We start from the raw sequence: 23,110 nt of genomic DNA on the forward strand, positions 1-23,110 counted from the left end.
TATGATGCACAAGGAGGTAGAGGTATATGTCGATGACATGATCGTCAAATCAAAAGAACGGGACGGCCACATCAATGCCCTCCGGAAATTCTTCGCTCGTCTGCGGAAATATAACATGAGACTAAATCCTCAGAAGTGTGCATTCGGGGTCACCTCCGGAAAACTCTTGGGACATGTCGTCAGCAAAAGAGGCATTGAGATTGATCCAACCAAAATCAAAGCCCTTCAACAAATGCCTCGGCCTAAGAACGAGAAGGAGATTCGGGATTTCTCGGTCGGGTCCAGGTACATCAGCCGGTTCATCGCCAAGCTCACTATGATTTGTGAACCGATATTCAAGAAGCTTCGCGCCTCCGATCACACCGATTGGGACGACGACTGTCAGAAGGCGTTCGACAGGATAACGGAAATCCTATCCAAACCTCCTGTCCTCATGCCACCTCAACCGGGGATTCCTCTATCCCTATACCTGACTGTAACCAACACAGCCATGGGAGCAATGCTAGCACAAACAGTTGGCAACGAAGAGCGAGCCATGTACTACATCAGCAAAAAGTTCATTGAGTACGAGACGAGGTATACCCAAATGGAAAAGACATGCCTTGCCCTAGTATGGTCAACAAAGAAGTTGCGGCATTACATGCTCAGCTACTCGGTCCACATCTACTCCAAGATGGACCCAGACAAATACATCTTCGAAAAACCCGTACTAAACGGAAGGCTGTCTAGATGGACACTCATGTTGTCCGAATTTGATCTCAAGTTTGTACCCCTCAAGGTTATCAAGGGAAGAGCAGTCGCTGATTTCCTGGCAGAAGGCAAAAAATCCCGTCAACGAGGATCCAACGACCGACACATGGTCACTTCCTGACGAAGACACCCTTTGTGCCGACTCCGACGCATGGGACATATATTTTGACGGTGCATCTAATCTGAGAGGCTTCGGGGTAGGAATCCTTCTAATTTCACCAGAGGGAGAACATGTTCCGATCTCGGTCAAGCTAGACTTCGCCGCCACCAATAATGCCGCTGAATATGAAGCATGTCTCATGGGCCTACAATCCGCCATTACACTTGGCATCAAGAGATTGAGGGTCCATGGCGATTCCTCACTCATCATCAATCAGGTATCCGGATCATAGAAAATCCGATCTGACAGCCTAGCTCCTTACCAAGCGAAGATCAGTCAAGAAGCCGAGTTCTTCGACTAAGTCGACTAATTCCACTTGCAGCGAGAGGAAAATCAATTTGCTGATGCCCTGGAAAAACTTGCCGCGCTCGTCAACATACCTGACGACATGACATCGACGCCCCTTTGTGTCGAGAGAAGGAGTGAGCCAGCTCACATTTGTGCCATTATCGACGACGAGGAAAGCCATGATGAACCTTGGTACCAAGCCATCCTCAATTACAAAACCAAAAACGAATTCCCTCCCAACTCTGATCAAAGAGGAAAAAGAGCCATCCGTTTACTTGCATCACAATTCGTGATAAACCAAAATCAGCTCCACAAAAAACACCCCAAGGAATTCTCCTCCTTTACATTGACCATCACAAAGCCAAAAAAGTCATGGGAGAGGTCCACGACGGAGAATGTGGCCCTCGCATGAGTGCAATGATGCTTACACGGAAAATCATGCGGCTAGGTTACTATTGGACAACCATGGAAGCCGATTACCGTAACTACGTCAAACATTGCCACAATTGCCAAATCTTCGCCAATATACAACACATACCACCATCCCTTTTATACACCATGACATCACCCTGACCATTCTCAACCTGGGGCATCGACATCATCGGGAAAGTCAACCCGATAGGCACCAAGGGGCATTGTTTCGTCCTCGTCGCCATCGACTACTTCACCAAATGGGTGGAAGCGCAGTCATATGCAGTCTTAACCGCCAAACAAGTGGCCAAGTTCATTCAAAACAACATCATCTGCCGATATGGGGTACCCCATGAAATCATCAGCGATCAAGGCTCTCACTTCCGGGCGGAAACTCAAGCCTTGCTGGACAAATACAAGATCAAACGACATCGATCATCCCCCTACCGTCCCCAAACCAACGGAGCGGTGGAGGCAGCGAACAAAACTCTTGTTACCATTATCAAGAAAATTCAAGACAACTACCGCGATTGGCCGAGCAAACTCCCATTCGCACTCTAGGGATACCGAACCTCCATTCGAACACCGACAGGCGCCACACCCTTCTACCTAGCATACGGTATGGAGGCGGTTCAACCGGTGGAATTAAAGGTCCCTTCTCTACGCATCCTACTGGAGAGTCAAGTCCCTGAGGCGGAATGGACCCGTAGAAGGTACGAACAACTCACTCTTCTAGACGAACGGCGACTCAACGCCTTACACAACGTCCAGATATACCAACGACGTATACAACGGGCATTCAACAAGAAGGTCAAACCCAGAAACATCCAGGAGGACGACTTGGTCCTCAAGTCAGTTCGAGCACCATTACCCATCGATCCGAGGGGAAAATTCAAACCCAACTGGGCCGGGCCTTACCTGGTCAAGAAGATACTTTCGGGGGGCGCAGTGAGACTGAGTGACCTAGACGGGGAGGACTTTACAAACCCGACCAACCTAGACCAACTCAAGAAATATTACCCTTGAACTCTATCAAACAACAACCTAGCCTAGTTTTGCAACTAGCACCAACCTCAACCCTTTTCAAGTCAAGTTCCTGAATATGTTCTGATTTGAAATTGCATGTTTTATCGAGTCTAAGCTGCGGCATCTTGCCCGTTTCGAATGTCCTTTGATCCTTCAAAGGCAACGTCCATTTGCACTACAAAAACAAATCCCTGAACTACGAGCAAGGTTTGATTTCACCTCTTCAGGTGAATACGTAGGCAGTCCCTCTTATGCTTGAGGGATACAACCACAAAACCCAATTCAAATTCACAAAACATTTCGAACTACGATCATGGTTTGATTTCACCTCTCCAGGTGGATACGTAGGCAGTCCTTTCTTACACAAGAAGGATACAACCATTCCCACAATCAAAAAACATTACCCACACACAAAAAAACATCCCCATCAAAAAAGGAGAAAAGGGAAAACCATTCCCTTTCCCCACAAAATACAAAAATGAGCCTTTCTCCCTTTCCACAAAATACCACTTTCCCAAGTGCAAACGTTTAGGTCGATTCAAATCGAATTGCCTTTACCAATGGATGGAAGAAACAAGCGTTCACAACTTTGGACACGAGCAATCCTCTTATTTAATTAATAATGGGAGGGATTACAATTCCAACAACAAATAAGGCTCGACGAGTCTACGACTTGTCAAGGCTAAGGTGTCCACTAACACGACTCACATAGTAAAACTAGCACAAAACACACAATAACTAGCTAGTACAACATAACAAAAACTCACAACAATAATACAACATAATAATAAAGTGGGTAATGGAAGTCTTCACTCTTCCATTCTACCCTTGCCTTTTCCTTCGGGGTACATCTTCCCCTTGTTCTTCTTGTTGGCCCGCCTAGCATGGATTTCCTCCTCGAAACGGATCCTCAACGGATCTAAGACGGCGACGGCCTCCGGTCTAGCACAAGACCCCATATTCGACCCAAGACGAGCCAATGCCCGGCCCATCATACTCTTGGGGCCGGAACTCCTCCTCTTCGGTGGTCTCATCACATCGGGAGTAACTCCATCAACATACTCCTCAAAGAAGGCACGGTTGGCCTTGCGAACCTCTCGGTACTTCAAGTCGACAACCTCGTCCTTACGAAACTTGGATCTCTCTTCCAAGGACGGAGCACGTGACCACTTGACATAAGCAAGAGTCACCCATGTCGTGGCAACGGGGTTTGGCACCTCCCAAAGCGGCCGAGTGGCCCACCACCTTTCGAAGAACTCCACAAGCTCGGAGTTTCAGAAAACATTATCTTGGACAAGAGTATCTTGAGCGGGCACCTTTTGTTGACGCCCCATTTTCCTCATGAACCTTTCGGAATAAATGAAGGAAACAACCTTCAAGCCCACCACCATCAAAGAACGAGGACTAGCACCCGAAGCGGGCAACCCCGTGAAGGACCTCAAGTGCCACCACGGCACCACCCAACGGATATGAGGACCAGCCTCCTCCGCCAATCTTGCGGCCCAATAGGCCTCGGTGGAAGCAAAACTATCCGGGTACAACTTCTTCCTCATGGTAAGGTGACGGAAGGAGTAAGAAGAAGGATTAACCGGAGGCTCTACATACCTTAGCCTCTCCAATAGCCACATTTGGAGGATCCTTGGCGATCCAAAAGAGGGAGCTTCTCCACAAGAGCATTCCTTGTCCAAGGCTTGGATAATCTCTCCAAGCACCAACCATGATGGATCTCTACCATGCTCCATTTGCTCAATCACATAGATAAGGGTCATGCTACCATGGCATCTCGGCCCCTCCTTCTTCAAGACATCAACAAAGAGGTACACATGGACAAGGCAAAATGCAAGAGCCCTTCTCCTAGCCACCTCCGAGACATTAGCATCTAACCGATTCGAGAAGATGTTGATAAGAGCCAACATATCCACACCATGTGGAGCAAGAAGAAAGTTGACTTGGCTTGTTGACAAGCCCAACATGGAACGGAATTTCTCCTTGTAGCACAACCGAGTCGGAGGAAGCACTGGAGCACAACCCGGCCACCCACCAATGACTCCAACTTCTTCGGCAAGAGGACAAAGCTCGCCTTTCGGGAAAACGAAAACATGATGTTTCGAATCCCAAAACCGAGAACATGCTTCAAGAAGCGAAGGGTGCACCTTGACTTGACGAAGCACCAACAATTGACCAACTCCCATGCAATCGAGTTGATACTTCTCGGGAGGCGACAAATCCCGGCACCATTGTCGCAATGCGTTCTCCAAAGCATCCATGAAATATTTTTGTGGAAGAAGAAGAGATTTTGTAGAGATGTTTTTGTGTTTCGAATGCTGAAACAATGAAGCGCAAACGTCTCTATTTATACAAAATGATCAGCGCATTTTTCAGAAAAAGAGGAGAGCCGGCTTCCATCGCCAAGACGCTCGCGCCTCTTTGAGGCTTCTCCAGGATTCCCACTGTTGACTTGTCTCTTTCAACATGTGTTTTCTCCTGACACCTCAAACCTCCCGCCAGGAACCTCGCGCCTCTTCGAGATGGTCCGGGAAATTTTGTGTTTCCTCACACTCACATTTCCTTGTTTTCGCGTTTTACGAAATCCGACACGGTTTCCATGACGCAGCTTTAAACATACGGAGTTTTCTTTCTTTTTTTAAAGGGGGAAGGGCTAGTCGCCCCGATCCACGATGGATTGTTTCCATGTCAGTCGAAATTCCGAAAATTTTTCGCTTTTTCGCAAAATGAAAATTACAATCGAAAATTGATAACACGACATCAATTGTCCTCAAAAATTCAAGCACTCACAAATTCGAGTCTTGACCTCAAAAGCCAAATATACTCGCAAAAATCCTTTTCTAAAATTCTTTCCTAACGGTTTGAGTTTTTATTTTTCGAGTCATCTTCAAAAATTTCGATGCAATTTAATTTACGACACGAGTTAATTGCTCAAATTTTCAAATCCATTCCTTTTGAATTCCAAACGTGACGATTTTGTCACGGAATTCTCAAAATTCGTTTCAAATTTCAATTTTAACTTCAAGTCATCTTGGTTAATTTTGATTTCCAAACAAATGCTTTACGTGTTTCAATCAAATGCTTCTACGTGTTTACATTTATGCGTATGTGCTATCTGTTGCCTGTTTTTCTACACTAACGATGTAGGAACTGGTGTAAAGCAAATGGAGAATCAACAGCCGACAAGCGCTCCTCCGAAACACAACACAAAAAAGCCAAAAATCACAAAACAAACCACGATCCAAAAACACATACATACAAACCGCCTTACGCAAAAAACAAACGTCTATCATACAGACACTGACCTAAAACAAACGTCTATCATACAGACACTGGCCTAAAACAAACGTCTATCATACAGACACTGGCCAAAAATAAACGTCTATCATACAGACATTGGCCTAAAACAAACGTCTATCATACAGACACTGGCCTAAGACAACGAACTGGGGGCTATCCGCCACCTACCGGACAAAGGCCGCCAGGGAGAAACACAACCAAGCCTGTAACAAAAAACAGTCGACTCTCCCCCTCCGGGATCGACTTCCTCCTCCAAAGACTCGGCAACGGACCCCATCGGTCCCAGGCGATAACCTGCGATAAAAAAAAAACAAACAAAAAAACGTCAGCCGAAATTTCGGCATTACGACGGCATGAAATGGATAAATCCAAAAACAACCTGCAACACAAAAAACAAGGGGCAATCCCGCCCCAAACCATTCACAACAAACAAAAAACACAAAAACGTCTCGCCCCTCTTTTCAAGCAAAAGACGAGTCAAAACCACAAAAACGGCATTTCAAGACCCATACAAGGTCTGCCAACAACCCAAAATACATGCCCGACACAATAGGGATTTTTCTACGGTTCAAAAAGGCAATTCATACGCTAATTTGAGCCCCAAACCGGTCAAAATCCAAAAACGACCGCAAAAAGGCAAACATGATTTTATCACGCCCCAAGGTGACCTAAAATACCAATAAGGTCCATTTCAAGGCAAACTGACTCAATTGAAGCCCAGACAGGCGCTTATTTGGTCAGACGTAAGACCGTCGCAAAAGGCAAAAATTCAATTTTGCCCACAAACATCCAACGAAGGTCCTTAGATGGCAAACACGGGTTTTTCGAACTACAATGCAACCTAGTGGGACCCACTACCCAAGCAAATAAACTTGGCATTATGAAATGAGACGGTTTCTCGCCTCAATCACGTTTTTCGAGCCTAGGGAGCGGGAACGGGGACCAAAATGCAAACTAAAAGCACCCCTATACTCCTAAACATGTTTCTAACCTAATGCAAACATCAATTTCACTCGAAATTGGCTCAATCAAAAACGCCCAATTCGATTTTTAGGGCAAAATTTCGCCCTAATTTAATCAAGCTAAAATCGACAAATTTGAAAGGATTCAAGAGGAAATACTTACCTTGAGATGACATTTGTTGGTAATGGCACGGGCAAAAGCAAACTTGAAGGTCCTTTAATGGCGATTTTGGCGAGATTTTGAGGTTGAAGATGAATATTCATCCGCAACTCAACCTCGCGTCTTTTTAACAGAAAAAAGGGAAGCCGGCCTGTATCGCCAGGTGGCTCGCGCCTAAACCAGGCCTCCCCTTTTCTTTTCCAGCGAAATTTGGGCTTTGGCCCAATTTCCCACAACAAACTTCAAAGTTTTCGTTGACGGTATTGAATGTCGTCATTACCTCGAAAGCAAACAAAACCAAATAGTGAAAATTCAAATTCGCTATTTTCAAAAATTGCAAAGCAAACGGCGATCAAAACCGCCAACTTCAAAAATAATGGCAAAAATTCAAAAATCGCTATTTCAAGCAACGACGGTCAAAACCGTCAATTTCAAAATAATAGTTGGAAATTGAATTCCACTATTTTCACCACACATGTCAACGGCGGCACATAAACCGCCACTTCAATCAATAGTGAAGATTCCAAATTCACTATTTCGGTCAAAATGTCAACGGCGGCACATAAACCGTCACTTCAATCAATGGTGAAGATTCCAAATTCACTATTTCTGTCAAAATGTCAACGGCGGCACATAAACCGTCACTTCAATCAATATTGAAGATTCCACATTCGCTATTTCTTCCAAATGTCAACGGCGGCACATAAACCGTCACTTCAAACGTAATAGCAGACTTAAAATTCGCTATTTCCTTTCAAAATTAAGACAAACGGCGATCGAGACCGCCACTGCAAATTCAAACCGAATGGTGAAAATTCCAAATTCACTATTCCCTCAAATGCCAGCAGGGGGCTTCCTCGCGAAACCCGCACATTCCAAAATAGTGATAGTGAGAATCCATACTAGGTATTTCCCCAGCGACATCACGAGTTCGCTACTTTCAAAACAAGCCCATTCGACGCGGCTATTCCCATGGTCCACTAACCGACCGTCACATTTGGCTGGCGAGCCTTTGTCCGCAACACATCAAGGATACATCCCGAAGATGCCTCGGGTACATTTCCTTACCTTTTCAAGGATACATCCCGAAGATGCCTCGGGTACATTTCCTTACCTTTGGCTGGCGAGCCTTTGTCCGCAACACATCAAGGATACATCCCGAAGATGCCTCGGGTACATTTCCTTACCTTTTCAAGGATACATCCCGAAGATGCCTCGGGTACATTTCCTTACCATTGGATGGCGAGCCTTTGTCCGCAACACATCAAGGATACATCCCGAAGATGCCTCGGGTACATTTCCTTACCTTTGGCTGGCGAGCCTTTGTCCGCACCCTTCCAAGGATACATCCCGAAGATGCCTCGGGTACATTTCCTTGTCTCGGCTGGCGAGCCTTACAACGCATCGCGGCTGGCGAGCCCTCCTCACATACGCACCACGGCTGGCGAGCCTTTGTCCGCACCCTTTCAAGGACAGATCCCGAAGATGCCTCGGGTACATTTCCTTATCTCAGCTGGCGAGCCTTACAACGCATCTCGGCTGGCGAGCCTTACAACGCGTCTCGGCTGGCGAGCCTTACAACGCATCGCGGCTGGCGAGCCCTCCTCACATACGCACCACGGCTGGCGAGCCTTTGTCCGCACCCTTTCAAGGACAGATCTCGAAGATGCCTCGGGTACATTTCCTTGTCTCGGCTGGCGAGCCTTACAACGCATCGCGGCTGGCGAGCCCTCCTCACATACGCACCACGGCTGGCGAGCCTTTGTCCACACCCTTTCAAGGACAGATCCCGAAGATGCCTCGGGTACATTTCCTTGTCTCGGCTGGCGAGCCTTACAACGCATCTCGGCTGGCGAGCCTTAGAACGCATCTCGGCTTGCGAGCCTTACAACGCACCGCGGCTAGCGAGCCCTCCTCACATACGCACCGTAGCTGGCGAGCATTCATCCGCAACCATGCAAGGACATATCCGAAGATGCCTCAGGCATGACTCTTTCTTATGGCTGGCGAGCCTTCATACGTAGTCTAATGGACTTTAAACGACCCGCACGGACAGTCGAGAGACTCTCGAGTCACCTTGGCGTCGCCCTTCCCGACGGCAGGTCCTTGGCCCGAATCCTTTCGAGCTGCCTCGCCGTCGTTTGGGTCTTCAGGTTGTAATCTTCGATTGACCTGGCGACTCTACTTTGACTTTCACCCTGTCCAAGCCTCAGTCAAAGTGGGGGCTCTGTAGATACCCAGTATCTACTGAGACTCCAACAAACACCCGATGATTATCGGACTACAACATGTTTTGGGATCGCAGCGTTTGATCGACAGTTTGTGTACAACTTTACGTCGGAAAACTTAAAACGATTTCGAAAACAAAACATTTCAAAACATTTCAAAAATACCTGCAGTGTTTAATGCACGGCGACGGGGTCCCGATGACACTAACTAGAGTCAAAACCGACACCGGACCAAAAACCGACTCGAAAATTCAAAATCCCGACTCCAACAACGAGTCAAACCGAGTCAACCACAAAAACAAAATATCTCAAGCCTTCTATACTAAGTTTTCCCGAATTCATGAATGGTCAAGTACCAAACATGTGACTACAAAACCTAGGATAGAACAAATCATGATTGCGTTTGTTGTGATAGTGACAACACAACTCGAAGACCCGCGACGTGCCTCGCGCCTCTTTGAGCAGCCCAGGTGGCCACGTCGCTCAAAACTCACACAACCACTCATTCTCCTATAAATACCCCTCAAATGCCACCCATTTGAGACTTACGCGAGTGTCCGCCCCCTCTTTTCTCCCTTAAAATTCTCGACTCGACTTCTAAAGACACAATCCGACGCGTGTTTACGACCTACCGATCGTAAACACGAGCCTTACACATTTTTTGGTACCGTCATCGTGCATTAAACCACTTGTCCGGCCACTTTGACCACTACACCATCACTAAACTTTTAAAATACTCTTTTACTTACCAAAACGGTTTTAAACCGAGTTTTTTCCGATCAAACAAGTTGTTACAATTACGTCGGTCACTCGTCATAACCAAACATGTAAGTATGAGGGTGTAAAAATCCTCTTTTATTATGTTTTCATTTGTTTCATGACTCTAACATGCTAAAACATGCATAACATGAACCAAAACATGGAATAAACGAGCCAAAACTCGATTTTTGGTCTGAGGCAGACGCCCCTTAGGTCGCCAACTGGCTCGCGCCTAAATGGGGTACTCAGACCAGAGATCAACCGTGTTTGTTCTCGTCATTTCCCTTAATCCATTTTCACATTTGTAATCGGTTTTTACCATTTCAAGTATTTTCGAAACCTTTTTGTTTCATTTCACATGTTTTAACCATAAAGCATTTTTCACCCTTGGTTCTTCATACCATGACGGTTAAATCCGTGTTTCGGTTATAATATTTGGTTAATGACATTTAAGAGGTATTTTAAAGCCTTTTATTTCATTTCTCCACATTTTTCAAACAAACATATTAGTCACCAACACAAAGTCATCCTTGGTTATACATACCATGCCGGATTTTAACCCGGGTACGATGATGAGTATCGACTAATTACATTCAAAATGGACTTAAAACAATTAGTCCATAACCATTTTTCAAAACTATTCATGTCAAGCTTGTCAAAACCGAACCCGACACCGAATATTATCAAATAATGATGATTATTCGAGTCTAGTTCTTCAAATCGACAAATGCGGTCTAAACGGCCCTTTCAAAATCAAACCGGGTTCAAATACCCATTTTTCACACGTTTCATAACGTTTTCTAAACAGTCAGAACACGGCATACAGCCGTTGGCTAACCCGCGCCTTAAGCAGGCCTTTTCTTTCTCATTTTCAAAACCAGAGGGAGGCCCCTTACACCGCCGGCTGGCTCACGCCTCTTATAGCCGTCTGGTACAGGGCCTGTTCCCTTCCAGCATTAGTCTAGGACGATCCCGACTCCGGCTAACCCGGATATAGGACGGATCAGATGACTATTCGATTATTCAAAACCATATTTGCAAAATGCCTTACTAAGACAAATGGATCATGTTATGCACCCTAAACCTAATACGGTAAATGGATGTTTAATTTCCGTCTTGCATGCAAATCAATCATTAATCCAACTTGATGCGATCCCGCTAAGTGTTCACAAATTAAGATGTGGTCGTTGGTCACGGTCGAATCAAAACACAATTTATAGCTCCACAAACAACTCTACAATTAGTAAAGAGGCAAGTAAAGGTCGGATCCCAAGGGACGGGAGTTGAAATAAGATTTCTATTGTAACTAGCGGTGTCTAAGGGGTGTCACAAATTGGGTTGATGTAGAAGGTTACTAAACTAAAATAGCAATGAAAATAAACAAGCAAGATGAATTAAAGGGGTGTAAACAATTGATTAAAGGCACTAGGGTGTCATGGGATCATAGGGGAATCATGGGATATGATCATACAAACATGTTCTCAAATTATAAGCAAGCAATTATTGTTGTGATGGATTGAGTTGGGTTATATCTTACAATCCTAGGAAAGTTTGGGTCCCGGAGCCGAATCGATTAGATTGTACAACACCTACAAGTCGACTTAATCTTCCCTACTCAACAACATGCATGGTCTAATGAGACTCGAGTTGGGTTATGTCTTACAAGTCTCATTGAAAAGATAGAAGATGATAGTAAATGTAAGGATTCATAGGCTTAGCATTTCATCAAATATAACATGTGCATGAGTTGAGATCAAAACAAGCAAGAAAATAAAACATGAAAGCATATTAATTTAAGTATGAATCATTCCCCATGTTGGTTTCCCCTAATCACCCATTAACCCTAGCTAAGAGACTACTCACTCATTATCATATTGATCATGCTAGCAAGGTTGTCAATCATACCAACAATATGAAACATGATGAATAAATGAAAGTAATTAACAATAATTAAAAAGGGATTAAGAGATTATACCTACTAATGATTCCAATAATAAAGCAAAGATAAAAGAAGTACTTGAATGCTTGATTGAGAGGTTGTCAATCTCCCAACAATAACCCAAATAATCTTCAATTACCCAAAATAAAGGATGAACAAGGGAGAGATTAAAGAACTAAAACTTGGATTAAAACTTGATTAATACTTAATTACAATATTAAAGAGAGATTTGATTGATATTAACTACACTAATTATTGATAAGAAGAACATGCTCCTCTAATTAGACTAATGGGGTATTTTTAGTGGAAATTAGGGAGGATGCATTAGGGTTAACTAAGGGCTAAACTAGTAATTACACTTTTAAGTTGAGCAAGGAGGAGCCTTTATTTTCTGAGAGAAGGGCTTCTTTCTTCGTAGCTTGGAGAAGACAATCCGTGTTGTGCTAGAATCCGGGCGGAATAGGGTCGGGACGGGCGGATTCTGGCTTTGGAATCCGAGCGGATTCAGGGGAATCCGGGCGGATTGTGGAGGGGAATCCGAGCGGATTGTGGCAAAGCCGCTCGGATTGTCTTTGCTACGGACGGACGGATTGGTGACAATCCGCTCGGATTGTCAGTCAGCAACAAATCTTCTTCTTTTCTTCCCTTTTCTTCATAAATTCCTTGGGGATTTCCTTGGGGACTCAAGGATCCTTTCTCAACATTGCTCTTCTACTATGATATGTACAAAGGCCTTCTAATCTTGTCTCTCCTTGATGCTTGGTCATTGAATTCGATCAATTTAGTCTCGTTTTGCCATGAAAATGCAAGATTCTTACTCCTTTCCTACCAAGGGATCAAAATCTCAAAGAATATGCAAAACAAAGAACTAAAGATAAGAAATGACCCAAATAAGCACTAAAAAGCATGGGAACAAGGCTAATTCGGGGGCTAAATATGCGCCAATTATGGTCACATCAAATATCCCCAAACCGAACATTTGCTCGTCCCGAGTAAAGAGGTGACAAAGACTAGGACCAATACTAACCTATCCTTATAATATAGCCGATATGAGACAATTAGCGGGTCTCACTCCGCCCCTTCAACTCACAACAAGACAACCATGAGGTAGGATGTCTTCTTGCAAGGCAAGGTGGGTCTTGCCAAAATGGCGACGCATCCAAACATTAAGCACACAAAAACACATAATGGATGCATCTACAAAAAGAATAGCCACTCCCTCATCAAGTGGCGGAGGCACTAAAGAGGAACGAATTTAAGAGCATGTAATCCTTCACAAATACTAGCTCAACAAATTACTAAGTCTAAGAGGATGGCACTAAATCACCTCCAAATGGTGTTAAACTAGACTACTTTCATCCTCAATTTCCAAATGCTTTCGTCAAGAGTGATCGGATGGTGGTGGAATGATGATCCCTATGATGCTAGTAGCATATGACATGACAAGTCTCGAATTCTCTACAAAAGTAAAGGTCATGGATCGTCCCAAGCTCGACCAAGTGGCTTGACAAAAGGCTTTTTGGGAATGAAATGCTCAAATCTTTTTTCACAACGGGTGGATATGACTAGTATTCAAAATTGTCCTCATTTCACTTTCACATTTCAAAAATTTAAGATGGGGTTTGTCCCTTCCGGGCTAGTGTCCTTTGCTTTCGCCAATCGCTTATTAGGCAACCGGTTAACCTCTAGACAATAGCTTTTCGGGGTGATAGTCACTCTGTCTCTGGGCGGCCGAATTCACAACCGTATGGGGGGCCCAATTCAATGGATCCCGCACCAAAGCACATCGAAGTGGTACGCCTCCATCAAAACAACTTAAATTTCTCAACTTTCAACAATTCATAACATTTGAGGTTTCCTTGGCATTACATTACTTCCACATGACAAAATTTCTTTGAAATGAGCACTTCAAACTTATTGATAGAAAATATTTTTGGGTTGCCTTACCACAAGGTCACCTAGACAAGTTAACCAAGTCCACATCGCATCACGGGGTTGGATAGGTGACTCACATGCAAACCCTTGACTAGGCCTTGGGTCATGGGTCAAAAGACACTAGTATGACACTATCTAGGGTGTTTTACAACCATTCTAGTAGGCAAAGTCTTAAGTTGAACAAGTATTTATAATGGCTTAGTTGCTCTTGTCAAAGTTCCTAAATAGGCATTTTTCAAAACATTTCTAACATGCAACTACATGCCATGATGCGACTAATATAAACATCCTAATGCAAGTGATTCTATCAACTAATATGACATATAAACTAAATGCAAGTCCTAAATTCACATTGTTATACCGCATCAATCAAAATAAAGCCACATAGTCATTAACATAAAGAGGAAAAAGGAGATTGGAAAGATCATACCATACGGTCTTCAATATCCTCATGTCTCGGATGTGGCGTAGTCAATCAATGTGAACAAGGATAGAACAAACACAATATACACAAGACAATATATACAAGACTACAACAAGAAATAAACATGTTTTTGGGTTTTCAATTTTCAACTTTTTTGGATTTTTGAATTTTTTCAATTTTTTTTTTGAATTTTTGAATAAGAGTTAAATGTTAGAATTCCCATCCCCACACTAATATGGGCATTGTCCTCAATGGCCAAAATGATGGAAATTATGCAAAGATGATGCATGATTTCTATACTAAATGCAATCTATACTAAGCTATACTACATGATGCATGGTTTTTGTTATGACGGAGAGGATAATTTAGATTACCTCCCGTTGTGTATGCATTAACTTCCCCAAACCGAGTGAGACACTATTGCTAATGTCCAAGGATGGGTGTAGTTCATGCACACACTATGTTATGCATGAAATTAATTTGTCATTTTGGATTTTGAAAATGGGAACAATAAAATGAGAACACCTCAATGGTACCGAGGTGTGAGTCCTCTAATGGGGTTAGGACTACTCCAACAATGATCAAAATTAAATAAAATACAAAGAGAGAAATAGACAAACCATGAGAGTGTAGGAGTCTCCAAGGCTTGCTAATCTTCCATCATGCTATCACCATCACTTCCCTCATGAGAAGTGGTCACATTGCCACTTTCCTTGTCATTTGCTTCTTCATTTTCTTCCTCATCTTCATCTTCACCATCCTTTTCTTCTTCACTTGCTTCTTCTTCAATATTATCATCAACTTCTTCATCATTTCCAACAACCTCATTGTCACCCATAACGACCCTAGATGCACCCAGAAATAAGACTTCTCTATCCGCCCAACTAGGCAAAGGATAAGATGGATCAAGTAGTCCTTGCCTAGCTAAATGTAGGACGGGTGGATATTGAGCCAAGTAGGCATTTTTCCGATCTTCATAGGCTTGCTTGTGCATTGCTTGCATGAGAAGAGTCACATAGTCTTTCCCAACTTCAACTCCTTCCGGCTTGAACTCTTCATACTTAAAGGGGTAAGGTGGTATGACAATGGAAGATGAGGGCATTTCAAGATCACCCTTTTGTTGTTTAATGATATACTCGGCTTCTTTGGAAAGGGGAAGTAGATAATTGGTCCGGTGGACGCTTAGACGGAAAATCTTCGAAGGCAAGGTGAACGATCTAGCTTCACTAGTGAGCCATCCATACTTAGTGTCAAGGGGGTTATGGGCAACCCACTTGAACTTGTGAATCATAGTATGCATATCAACAAGATGGCCACCCTCCTTTGCTTTGTACTTGTTATCCTTATTGAAGTTAGGATCAAAGTGCTTAGCTAGGAGTGTGACTAGGCCGCCATTGACAATAACGGTCGTGCCCTTCTTCCCACAATCGATGTTGAGCCATCTATCTACCAAGAGCCTCAAAGAATTGTAAGGCTTGGTGTGCACTCTTCCGATATTCAAAGCCGATTAAAGGAGAATAAAATCAAGTCTTGTGAAATGGTTGGTATCTTTCCTAGCAATTATGGTGTTACCCACGACCTTGTGCCATACTCTTATGCCCGGATGGTGGACCAAAAGAGCACGACTCGCATGAAAATCCTCAAATTTCTTCCCGGAGATTGCCTCCCAAAGAGGTTCGGGGTCATACTTTCCATAACTCTTAAAATAACTCGGTTCATCACTAAGACCCAAAATTTCACCCAATTCCCTAAAGGTAATGCGTCTACTAACATTAGCTAGACGAAACTCGAGATTCTCCCTATTCTCAACTTTGGTGACTTTCAAGGAACTTAAAAATTCCAAGGTAAGGGAGGGGTATGTCAATTCCCTTGTTTCAAACAATTTCTTCAACCCCATGGCATTGAAAAAGGCTTTTGTTTGCTCAAGAACACCCAATTTTTCTAAGGTATCTTTACATATGAATTTGGTGGATTGTAATGACTTCATAGCAAACTTGACAAAGGTATTTCTATGGGTATCGGAAATAAAAGTTACCTCCGGATAATGAAAAAGTTGATCAATTACCGGAGTAGAAGGTGTTGTTGCTCCCATATAAGGTTGTTGTTGTTGTTGCACTTCCAAGTTTGGTGTTGCTACCACCATAGCCAATGCTTTCTTTGTTTGAAGAGCCTTTTGCCTTTGTGAGAGTGCCTTAGCCTTTGGTGCCTTTGTTGCCTTTGTTGCTCCCTTAGTCCTTGCCATTGATGAACTAACCAAGAAAAGAATGAAAAATCTTCAATTTGTAGTATGCCCAAATCAATTTGAAGGTGAAAGGCTTTGCCTTTATGAAATCAAAAATCGACTCAAAGGTTGAAGATTTTCTGCTTGGTTTTGATTTTTGTTGAGGAAGGAGTGATTGATTTGTTGTTGGAAGGATGGTTTGATTTGTATTTGGTGAATGTTGTTGAGGGTTTTTGTTTTTGTGATGGAGAGGATGAGGGTTTTGATGTTGTGGGTAGTGTTTATGAATGAATGAATGAATGAATGAAGGTGGAAGGGGTTTTAAAGAGGCCGAAATTTTCGAATCTGCAGGGGCAATCCGTGCGGATTCTGCCCAATCCGTGCGGATTCTGCTCCTTCTGGACTTTGCAAAACTCGCCTAAAGACGGGCGGATTTGTGACAATCCACTCGGATTTGCTGAACACGGGACGGGCGGATTTGCTAGAAGACGGACGGATTTCAGTCCAGAAAATTTTGCTTGTTTTCCTCAGCTACAAAGACGGACGTCTTTTCTGCAATACGCTCGGATTCTTCAAGACGGGCGGATTCTCTGGAATCCGCTCGGATTCTTCCCCTGTGTACACGGATTCAATTCCATCCGTGAACACTGCATTTCCCATACCGTTCTTCCATTCTTTCTTCAAGTCTTGTGTTCGTCATTATGGGGGCACTACTAAGGCATGGATAGCCTAGGCAATTGCCATCCCCACACTAAGCTAAAAGCACTACACATCAATTGAAATCGTTAGTCCCTGCCTTACTTCTCTCAAACATGTCAATTATTTTGATCAAAGTAAATAAAAATCCAAAGATGACAAAAATGCAATTCAAGAATTGAAATGTAAGTTAGGGAGTTAGAAATATTTACAAGTGGTGGTTTAGGGAGGACTCCACCAAACTCTCATTCTTGATGAGATGTCAAGGGGGCATGTCCAAGGTGTTGTTGATGTTGCTCAACACCTTGAAGAAGTAATCAAAAGCTTGTTCATTATCATGGTAGAGGTTCTCAATAGACCGTGGCCCTTGTTGTTGGTCTTGATCGATGGAATTACCAATGTAGGGATTAAAAATCCCTTCAAATTCGTCGTCCCAAAGACCACAAACTTCATTGAGTTGATCATTGAAAATCTCTTGCTTAGATGGAGACAATTCTCCCAATTTATTCTCTTGGCCAATGAGGCCATCCTCTTCTTCCTTGGTTGATTTTGATGAGCTTTGCAAGCTCTCCTTGTCATAATTCACTTGCTCTTTGAATGGAGCATCTTCAATTTTCTTCTTCCATTGGAGTTCCGATTTCTTCCTTTCATCCTTTCGGCTATAATGATCAATCATGAAACATGGTTCATGCAAACGAGGAGCTCTCATAGTCTTGTCAAGATTAAACGTTATGCTTTCATCTCCCACTTCTAGAGTGAGCTCACCATGTTTCACATCAATCACCGCACCGGCGGTGTGTAGGAAAGGTCTTCCTAGGATGATTGGAATGTTGGAATCCTCCTCCATATCAACAATGACAAAGTCCACCGGGATGAAAAACTTCCTAATTCGCACGAGGACATCTTCCCATATCCCTAATGGTGTCTTCGTCGATCTATCGGCCATTTGGAGTGTGATATTGGTGCATTTAAGCTCTCCCATCCCCAACCTTTTACTCACCGAGTACAGCATGACACTCACACTAGCCCCTAGATCATATAAGGCTTTGTTGATCGTTGTGTCGCCAATGGTACACGGTATTGAGAAGCTTCCCGGATCCTTTAACTTTGGAGGTAAACTCCCTTGAAGTATTGCACTACTCACCTTAGTGAAGGCGATAGTCTCAAGCTTCCGGATCGACTTCTTCTTTGTGAGGATATCTTTCATGTATTTCGCATAGGCCGGAACGTGATTGATTAATTCCGTGAAAGGAATTGAGACTTCTAAATTCTTCACAATTTCCATGAACTTTCCAAGTTGACCATCAAATTTGGGCTTGGCTTGACGACTTGGGAAAGGAAGTCTAATCACAATGGGCTCCTTCTCCTTGGCCTTGTCTTCATTTTTCTTTGAACTTTCTTCTTTTGATGATTCTCCATCTTTGGAGTTTTGCACAATTTCTTCCTTTTCACTAGCTTCCACAACTTCATCCTCAACTTGCTTCTTCGGTGCTTCATACCTTGTACCACTTCTCAAGTGAATGGCACTAACCGTTTCATGTCTAGGGGGATTACTTTGAGGTGGTAATTGCCCCTTTTGTCTTTGTGAGCTTGAAGATGCTAGTTGAGTCAATTGTGTTTCCAACATCTTGGTGTGAGCTAGAATGTTGTTGATGGTGGTTTCCTTTGCTTGGCTATCTTTTTGCATTTGAGTGAAAAATTCTTGTTGATTCTTTTGTATTTGGAGGACCGCTTTTTAGACATCAAAGCCTTGGTCATTTTTGTGATTGTATTGATTTTGGTAACCTTGGTTTTGATTGTAAAAGGGTCTTTGATTTTGGTTTCTCATGGGTGGTGGAGTGTATGTTGTTTGAGGGTTTTGAACATTTTGGCTTTTGTATGAGAGATTTGGATGGAATTTGGTGTTTTCATTGTAAAAGTTGGAATAAGGGGTACCACTCTTGTATGCTTGGAAAGCATTCACTTGTTCATTTGTTCCCCTACATTCACCTTGGTCATGTCCCAAAGTTCCAAAATTCTCACATATCCCACTTGGGATTGATGAAGATGCCGTCATGGCATTAACATGATGCTTCGATGATTTTGAGTTTTCCTCAAGTCTAGCCATAGCTTGTTCGAACTTCAAGTTGATTGTGTCAATGTGAGCACTTAGTTGAGCACCCAATTGAGTAACGGAGTCCACTTCATGCTTTCCTCCTCTAGTAGCCTTGCGAGGTCTACTATATTGTGAGTTATGGACGGCCATTTCCTCAATCTTGTTCCATGTTTGATTGTCATCAACTTCGGTGAACATTCCATTTGATCCCATATTGAGAATGTTCCTAGAATCTTCATATAAACCATTCCAAAATTGTTGTACCAAAAACCATTCGCTAAGTCCATGGTGAGGACATGAGCGACAAATTCCCTTGAACCGCTCCCAAGCTTCATACAAAGACTCTTCATCCCTTTGCTTAAAACCCGTAATTTGAGCTCTTAGCATGTTAGTCTTTTCCGGTGGGTAGAATTTTTGTAGAAAGCTAGAGCCAACTTCTTCCAAGAATCTATTCCAAGGGTGGCCTTATCAAGGCCCTTCAACCATTAGCCGCGGTGCCGATTAAGGAAAAAGGAAATAAGACCCATCTAATTTGGTCTTGAGTCACGCCCGTTTGAGAGATAGCATCACAATAGTCGCAAAAGGTTTCCATATGAGAATGAGGGTCCTCACTAGGCATCCCCCCAAATTGGCTCCTCTCAACTAATTGGATGAAGGCGGACTTGGCAATAAAATTTCCGGTTAGATGTTGCAGTGTAGGAGTACCATTTGGTAGATTCTCCTCGGTGGGTACGGAGTGTGACGAGAATTTTGGCATTGTAGGTGGATTTTGTGGGGTATTGTGTAATGGGTTTTCTTCTCCTTCTATTGCGAAAGGATTGACAAACTCACTAGTGGGTTGGACAACTTCACTAATACCTCTTAAATTCCTCCTAACAACTCTCCTATTGTTCGTCAAGGTTCTTTCGATTTCACGGTCAAAAGGTAACAAATCACCTTGTAACCTTCTAGACATGCAAAATATCAAACAACTCGAAAACAATTAGAACAAACCTTGAGGAGTTTTACTTCCTCAAGGCGAAGAAAGACACAACTAATAACAATAAAAAGAAATCTAAATCAAACAAACACCATCCCCGGCAACGGCGCCATTTTTTGATGCGATCCCGCTAAGTGTTCACAAATTAAGATGTGGTCGTTGGTCACGGTCGAATCAAAACACAATTTATAGCTCCACAAACAACTCTACAATTAGTAAAGAGGCAAGTAAAGGTCGGATCCCAAGGGACGGGAGTTGAAATGAGATTTCTATTGTAACTAGTGGTGTCTAAGGGGTGTCACAAATTGGGTTGATGTAGAAGGTTACTAAACTAAAATAGCAATGAAAATAAACAAGCAAGATGAATTAAAGGGGTGTAAACAATTGATTAAAGGCACTAGGGTGTCATGGGATCATAGGGGAATCATGGGATATGATCATACAAACATGTTCTCAAATTATAAGCAAGCAATTATTGTTGTGATGGATTGAGTTGGGTTATATCTTGCAATCCTAGGAAAGTTTAGGTCCCAGAGCCGAATCGATTAGATTGTACAACACCTACAAGTCGACTTAATCTTCCCTACTCAACAACATGCATGGTCTAATGAGACTCGAGTTGGGTTATGTCTTACAAGTCTCATTGAAAAGATAGAAGATGATAGTAAATGCAAGGATTCATAGGCTTCGCATTTCATCAAATATAACATGTGCATGAGTTGAGATCAAAACAAGCAAGCAAATAAAACATGAAAGCATATTAATTTAAGCATGAATCATTCCCCATGTTGGTTTCCCCTAATCACCCATTAACCCTAGCTAAGAGACTACTCACTCATTATCATGTTGATAATGCTAGCAAGGTTGTCAATCATACCAACAATATGAAACATGATGAATAAATGAAAGTAATTAACAATAATTAAAAAGGGATTAAGAGATTATACCTACTAATGATTCCAATAATAAAGCAAAGATAAAAGAAGTACTTGAATGCTTGATTGAGAGGTTGTCAATCTCCCAACAATAACCCAAATAATCTTCAATTACCCAAAATAAAGGATGAACAAGAGAGAGATTAAAGAACTAAAACTTGGATTAAAACTTGATTAATACTTGATTACAATATTAAAGAGAGATTTGATTGATATTAACTACACTAATTATTGATAAGAAGAACATGCTCCTCTAATTAGACTAATGGGGTATTTATAGTGGAAATTAGGGAGGATGCATTAGGGTTAACTAAGGGCTAAACTAGTAATTACACTTTTTAAGTTGAGCAAGGAGGAGCCGGTATTTTCTGAGAGAAGGGCTTCTTTCTTCGTAGCTTGGAGAAGACAATCTGTGTTGTGCTAGAATCCGGGCGGAATGGGGTCGGGACGGGCGGATTCTGGCTTTGGAATCCGAGCGGATTTAGGGGAATTCAGGCGGATTGTGGAGGGGGAATCCGAGCGGATTGTGGCAAAGCCGCTCAGATTGTGCTGCTGTGGGACGGACGGATTGGTGACAATCCGCTCGGATTGTCAGTCAGCAACAAATCTTCTTCTTTTCTTCCCTTTTCTTCATAAATTCCTTGGGGATTTCCTTGGGGACTCAAGGATCCTTTCTCAACATTGCTCTTCTACTATGATATGTATAAAGGCCTTCTAATCTTGTCTCTCCTTGATGCTTGGTCATTGAATTCGATCAATTTAGTCTCGTTTTGCCATGAAAATGCAAGATTCTTACTCCTTTCCTACCAAGGGATCAAAATCTCAAATAATATGCAAAACAAAGAACTAAAGATAAGAAATGACCCAAATAAGCACTAAAAAGCATGGGAACAAGGCTAATTCGGGGGCTAAATATGCGCCAATTATGGTCACATCACAACTCGACATCTGATACTTGATACTTGGATTAAATCAACCGACTTAGAAAGCTCTCACATGTTAGGTTAAAATCATTGGATGCGCATTCATGCATTTAAACCGTTTTATCAACTTTTGCATTCAACCAACCAAGATCGATCAGTAGAGGCCGCTAAACGCGGGCGGGATTGGGTGTCTGATTAAAGGGCTTCTTAATGCGTACCTTCACCTCTTACTCAGAAACTTTGGATAGTGGACGACCTTATCCAGGGCGTACGAGAGTCATTCTAGAGATAGGATGCTAAAGAGGGACGATTTCCTTATCTTTAGTACCTATGTCAAAACGTTGCTTTGTGCTTCGATTTGACCGAGGTATAAAGTGGAATTCGAACGGGTTCCAGGCATCCCACAAATGCTTGGTGGCGACTCCGAACATCTCTAATCGTTTTGAGACCCTTACCGAGACAAAACCGACCAATCTAAAAACGATCCGGTCGAAAGCATCTTTACGCCGCCGAGCGTGGCTTTCAAAAAGACCGCCGCATGTCCGCAGATCAAATCGGACCTGCAGGTGGGCCATGTCCACAGGCACCAATCATTCAACCTCCAAATTGGGAACTACCGTTCGAGATTATGTGTGATGCTAGTAACTACGCCGTTGGAGCGGTTCTTGGCCAACGGATAGGAAGAGCACTTCAAGCCATCTATTATATAAGCAAGACTCTTGATCCCTCCCAAGTGAATTATGATACCACCGAGAAAGAGCTTCTTGCCATTGTCTATGCTTTGGACAAATTCCGTTCCTACTTACTCGGATCCAAGGTGATTGTCTTTTCGGATCACTGTGCTCTCCGACATCTCTTGATAAAGAAGGAGGCAAAACCAAGGTTGTTGAGATGGATTTTGCTTCTTCAAGAA

General features: G+C 43.0%; 1 non-coding gene across 1 annotated transcript; it reads left to right on the forward strand.

Annotated features, from left to right (window-relative positions):
* Nucleotides 1-19,640: 19,640 nt before the first annotated feature.
* Nucleotides 19,641-19,747, forward strand: LOC141593602 (small nucleolar RNA R71). Its single transcript, XR_012521675.1, has one exon. It is a non-coding gene; the product is annotated as a small nucleolar RNA R71 (small nucleolar RNA).
* Nucleotides 19,748-23,110: the final 3,363 nt, after the last annotated feature.

This window comes from Silene latifolia, chromosome 7 (genome assembly GCF_048544455.1).
Source record: "Silene latifolia isolate original U9 population chromosome 7, ASM4854445v1, whole genome shotgun sequence".
NCBI classification, from domain to species: Eukaryota; Viridiplantae; Streptophyta; class Magnoliopsida; order Caryophyllales; family Caryophyllaceae; genus Silene; species Silene latifolia.